Below are 6,308 nucleotides of genomic sequence, written 5' to 3' on the forward strand. Positions count from 1 at the left end.
GCCTTTAATAATATTAAAGCAATCGTTATAATACTTTTTTGTATACATTTTAATTCCTTTGTTTAACAGTTCTATCTGATTATTAGATAGACTTCTATCCGTATTGGACCGAACTGAATGACAACAGCGAACAAGAGGGAGAATGTGAGCCCTGTGTGCTCAGGCGCTGCCGCAGCCATTCTCAGCGCCGTCAAAATAAAAGTCCGAACACATTGGCCAAACAAAAAACTTAATGGCCAATGCCGATATTTGAAAAATGGCAGATATCGGCCGATATATCGGACTTGGCGATATATCGGTCGACCACTAGCTGTTTGTGCTATGGACATGAATGATACCTCAAGTCATGCAGCTCGAACAATTTTACAACTGAATCCAACTTTATTTCAAGGCTCCAACAATGACCCAGAGCACCTTAGCAACAACAAAAAAATCTTAATATCTTATGACCTGCATTGCAACATGCTTGCAGTCATGCACAACACCTTGGCACAGCGATGCACCACCACTCAGAAAATGTAAAAATCTAGTTAGCAAAAAAATGTAGTGTGGGAACTTGATTTTGTCCAAGTATTGATTTAGATCTTTCTCATTTGCTAACTGCTGCAATCTCAAGTAAGTTAAGGGATGCTTATGTTTACAAATAAATTTATAATAAACACTGCAATATTCTATAAAAGATAAATGATTTTGATTTCATGCTGACTCTGTCTGAATATACAACCAAGTGAACGTGTGAAACCTTCTTTTCTTCATTTTTCACACAGAACATGGCTTCAGATTGTGAGAAAAGTGACAGATCCCAGAACATAATACAAATTTACACACAGTTTAGGTACACTGATGTGCCATTGTCTGACATATTAGCTGGAAACAAGTCAGACTTCAGAGATGTGTAGGGATGTAACGATTAACCGCGAGCCGGTTGAAAATCGATTTAAATATGTGACGATTCAAATCGGTTGAGATGCTAAACAAATCGCGATTCAGTTAGGGGGAGTTTATATGAATGCATGTCTGAGGGGAACTTACTGTCTTTCGATGGCATTTTTTCTTTTCCTCTGTATAATGCATATCAGGGCTCCAGACTCATTCTTCCCACTGGTCGCGCTCTTTTGCAACTAACTTTCTCAGCTGGTCGCACGAGCACATGATTTGATCGCAATATTTTTTTTTGCGCTACAACATGGGATTATTCAATGCATGCTGATGAACTTTTATCATAGTTTATAGTTATATGGAAACGAAAGTTGTTAACATTCAACCCATTCTTTATCATCAGTAGTATTATTTGTGATTTGAATTTTGTGAATGGGAGTTTCTCTTTTGCTGTGTTAAGCCGGGCTTCGGATGCTTTCACTTTCGAATTCGCGATCTTGTTGTCACTGTTTTGCTTAAATACATCTACACACCTTTCATTTTTTAAGACAGAAGCAATCAAAACCAACAAAAGAGCAATAATATGCAAATGCTATATTAGTATAGTGTTATATTTCAATTTCACAAAGAAACGTACAGTATTTTGTCTAAGCAATAATAAAAGGACACATTTAATTTATAATTTGTCTTAAATCTAATTTTGTTAAAAAAAAAAAAAACATGAATCGAATCGAATCGTGAAATCAAAATCTTGAATCGAATCGTGAGTTGAGTGAATCGTTACATCCCTAGAGATGTGGGTGTTTAGGTACACAGCCTGAAGCAACCTATGAGTGCAGACAACTCCCATACAAATCTTGCATTCACACACACATACAAGCACACAGTTTGACCCAACACAGAGAATTGGAAAAGCTCAAACTTAGAGTCAACAGCTGATTTTCCTGCATTAAAAAGATCACATAAACCCATCAATATCAAACAATTAGCAAATAAGTCCCTTCCAAACACTTTAAACAGTAAAAATTTTATTTCCCATATGCCAAAACCACCAAAAACTTAGATTCAAAAAGAGTTCTTGGAGAAAAAAGTTTCCACCTCTGTGATTAAAATGAGAATTTTAAGACTCCAGCTGAATCACGAACGCAGGTTCTAGCATCACTTTGCTGTCAGGGGAGGTCTGAATTATAGCCCAACAGTGAGGAAAACTCCTTTCATGAGTGGGTAGGATGTGGAAGCTTAAACCATCCCCACCGAGAAATTAGGGAGACGTATCGGTGGCATCTGTGGTCTAAAATAGATCCAAAAGTAGAGAAGGAAGTTGAAATGAGAAGTTAGGAACCAGAGGGGAGGGACACATCTGCATTCAGCATGGGCATCTGGTCTGTGGGATACACGAGCACCACATGTGGGTGATGGGAGTTTGAAGTGGAGCATGTTGGGTGTGCAGCTGCTTCACAGCACAGGGAGCAGACCAGCGATACGCACCCGCTACACCCGCACGCATGGCCAACCACAGACGAATTAAAGCTGTCTGGGTTTGTACACAACAGTGTTAAAGGAAACTTCCAGTCTTTGTGACATTTTAAGCTTTTGTAAAGCTCAGGAAAGGATAACTGCAAACTGTTCTGAAAAATAAAATTATGTACTGTTAAAATTGTACTGTTATGTGTAAATATATTAAAAATAAAACAAAACTAAAAATCAATTATTTTGAATGCTACAAGTGAATTTAGGCATTACAGCGTACAGTTACACCGTGTCTACACCGGACGCGAGCGGCGCAGCACGACAAAATACTATAGAATTCATTGGGCCTTATTTACGAAACAAACGTACAACAGAAAATTGGGCGTACGGTCGTTTCAACTCAAAACTTGGAATTTATCAATGTGGACGTGAGTGGTGGCTACGATCAAATCTCGCGTCAGGTCTCAGCTTGTGTACGCAATTTTTGAGTTACCTGAACTTGTGCGCAGCATAGTAAATATGGTGGAGAATTGTAGAATGACAGCATTTTGTTCATTTTTATTTTCCTGACCGTCAAATGAAGCTCATTAGTCGATCGCTAACCAGTAAGATTAGAATGTCTTTTTGATTTTTTTGGTTTTACACAGGGCTTTAGCTTTACATGCGCAAATAGCAGCGTAAACAAGACCATGAGGATTCAATCGTCGTATCATGCACCTGCAGCGCTTCTGTGAAAGGAGAAAAACAGAAATTAACTCTATAAAAAGGAATAAAATAATTAGGATCACACAAAATATATAATAGGCTATAATATAATTAACAGATTAACAAAAGGAAAAAAAAAACACCTGAACAATTCTATTAATCACTTTACAAGTAACTACAAAGGATCCTAATGAACACATTACAAAAACATTCCACCACTAATGAGAAACTGGACTGCACATGTGGTCAATCACAGTAAATCCGCTGAAAGCAAGCAGGTGACCTCCACCTGGGTGGAAACACCAGACCTTACCACATCACCACTTTCCCACCATTTAACACCGAAAACTATTCAAATAAAAATAACACTGTTGACGAAGAAAGATGCACAACGGACAGTACAGCATCATCACAATGATGAATTTGAGCTAAAGATGAAAGCACAGATGGTGAAGAACAGATATGGTGAGATGAATCAGATATCCAGGAGCCTGCATGCACAAGAATCACCATATGCATTGATGTGCAAAACAAAGCATCTTGCAGGGATAGTTCACCCAAAAAAGAAAATTCTGTCAGCATTCACTCACCCTCATACATTCCAAACCTGTATGACTTATCTTCTGCAAAACACAAAAGACATAATTTTGAAGAATGTAGGTAAAGAAACAATTTTGGTTATTAGTGAAAAAAAAAAAAAAAACACTGACGGATTTCTCAAAATATCTCCTTCTATGTTCCACAGAAGGAAAGTCATAAAGGTTTGAAATGACATAAGGGTAAGAACGTAATGACAGAATTTGAGTTTTTAGGCGAATTATGCCTTTAAATACCATACAGACACGTACGCACTGACAAAAAGTGGCCTGAAGTCACCCTTTAGACTTGATGAAAAACAAAAATCAAAGCTTGAGAAATTTCAGCTAGGAACAACATGCCTTTGAAGCAGCGAGAGAAACATCAAAAGTTTCCTACATGCTGCTGTGAAATGTTTAAAACCAGTTTTTTTTCTAGGGCAAGGGACAACTGCTGACCCTACATAAACACTTTGGAAATGCAAGTGGGCGTCTTTTATTGTAATGTGGTCCTTTTGCAGGTCATGCAGCGCTGAACACGGAATCATATTGGGTTTTGTGCAAATCAAAGAATTTAGACTGAATCAAAGACTGAAAACACAAAATATTAAACCACTGTGCTACTTCTGATCCTATACAGTAAGCCGCATGCAACAAGTGTCTTTTATTGGCGCCAGGTTACAAAGAGGATGTTGAGAAAGATGAAGAAATGAAAGATTAGACTACTAGTTATCAGCTTCATGGGAACGAAGTCTGTGGTCTGTGGCTAATCTAAACAAACAAACAAACCTTGATGTTTGAGAAAGTGACGATCAATGAGTCTGAACTAGCCAATCAACTGTCAGTGTTTACAAAATGTTTCTAAAAGGTGAAAACAGAATTAACCCGACCATATTCATTTACTAACACACGCTCCATGAGGTTGGTTAATCTCCAGAGTACCGTTTGGATCACACACACACACTACCTCACCATGGTCATTCACCCAGCACTGAGCTAGCAGGCTAATTGGCTTTAGGCTTTCTTTGAGCAACAAAGAGCGCATGGAATCTGACTTAAACCCCGTTTATAAAGTCTCAGCTTGGTCTGTGTGTTTGCTTAATGAAGGATCAACAAAAAACAAGCGCTCAGCTTCAAGCTTAACAACAAACTGAGTGCAAAATGTGCATGGGGCGTCCCAGAGGTCAGGTGACATGATTAAGTCTGTCAGCGAGAATACGACCACAGTTTCACCAGCCAACTCTCGAAGATTTCTTTGACTGTGTGTTTTGATTTAATTTGTGAGGTGAGGAAAAGGAGGGGTGTGCATTAACACACACACCCACCCACCCCTCCATCTGGTACCGATTACACCACAAAGGAAGAGACCTCTGCAATGCCCCACCCTCCCGTGCGCACACAGGAACACATGTATGTACAGTGAGGCAAAACGAGTGTCCTTTAGTACTAAATTGTTCCACAATAGCAGTTTAGATGGCTCTCAGGCATCTCATGTACTGACTGAAAGTAACCTATCAATAGGCATCATGTACATTGAACACCTGACAGACTGAAAATTTTCTCCAAAGAAAGTGAAATATAATACAATTGTGAATGCAATTCTGTATTAAAAATAGGTACATTTCATACATTTCATTACAAGTCAAAACTGTTGATCTTACCATAACACAACAACAGCTTGGGACCATGATGATCACACAAAACTGTCATTAAAAAACACAAAATGATGACTCTGTTAATACCTCCTACTAAAAGACATCAAATTGGGGTCAGGTGAACTCGAAACAACCTAATTACACAGTGCTTCCTTAAAGGGATAGTTCACTCAAAAATGAAAATGTCGTCATCATTTTCTCTCACTCATATAGTTTAAAAACTGTTTGACCTTTTCTTTTCTTCTACTTATGGAACACAAAAGATGATATTTTGAAGGGAACCTAACATCATTGAAGCTGATTCCATTATATTGCCAAAAACGTTTCTCATTTCTCAAAATATCTTTTATGTTTCACAGAAGTCAGTCAGTCATGCAGTTTTGGGACAAAATGAGGCTGAATAAATTTTCCTTTTTGCATGGACCATCACTTTACGACTTCAGATTAATTGTTGGGTTGCTTGAACAATGAGTCAACTACTCTTCCATTGCTTTTCCTATGTAAACATGCGCTTGACAGACATCTTTAACCACTCTGCTTGCACCTTTTGCAGTGACTTGCACATAAAACTGCGTTCTAAAAATGTGGCGCTCAAGGTAAAATTACTTTTTAAAAAAAAAGTTTAACTTTTTCCCCATGCTACTGCTCACATCTCATTAGGGATGCTCCGATCCGCCTTTTTCGCCTCTGATACCGATTCCGATACCTAGGGTTCAGTATTGGCCGATACCGATACCGATACGATACCAGTGAAGTTTTATTTCCCCCATTTAAATAAATGTAGAATTTATATATCTCTGTGTGTGGAACTGATAATCATTCTTTCACAATCTACTAGATACAGACTACTTCATTATAAAGAGAAATAAAATTAAAAATATGAAAAAATATAGGCCTATGTATATTTATAATCTATGACAAAAATGTATCATAAACTAGGTTAGTGGATAATTCGGCAGCAAAAGTTATTCTAGAAAAATAAGTGCACAATAATTTTAGAAATCCAAACATTTAGTGAAAAAAC

General features: G+C 37.8%; 1 protein-coding gene across 3 annotated transcripts in view; it reads right to left on the reverse strand.

Moving 5' to 3' along the window:
- The window catches only part of LOC107720901 (E3 ubiquitin-protein ligase pellino homolog 1-like), a 38,093-nt gene that overhangs the window by 18,522 nt on the left and 13,263 nt on the right, over window positions 1-6,308 (reverse strand). The window contains exon 1 of one of the 3 annotated variants that reach the window (XM_016528739.1): window positions 5,291-5,326. The exons of the other annotated variants lie outside the window; for them this stretch is intronic. The gene's annotated coding sequence lies outside the window, so the exon portion shown is untranslated. Of the gene's footprint in view, window positions 1-5,290; window positions 5,327-6,308 lie in introns of those variants that run through there. 3 annotated transcript variants of the gene reach the window in all.

Source organism: Sinocyclocheilus rhinocerous, unplaced genomic scaffold, assembly GCF_001515625.1.
Source record: "Sinocyclocheilus rhinocerous isolate Xijiao unplaced genomic scaffold, SAMN03320098_v1.1 scaffold432, whole genome shotgun sequence".
NCBI classification, from domain to species: Eukaryota; Metazoa; Chordata; class Actinopteri; order Cypriniformes; family Cyprinidae; genus Sinocyclocheilus; species Sinocyclocheilus rhinocerous.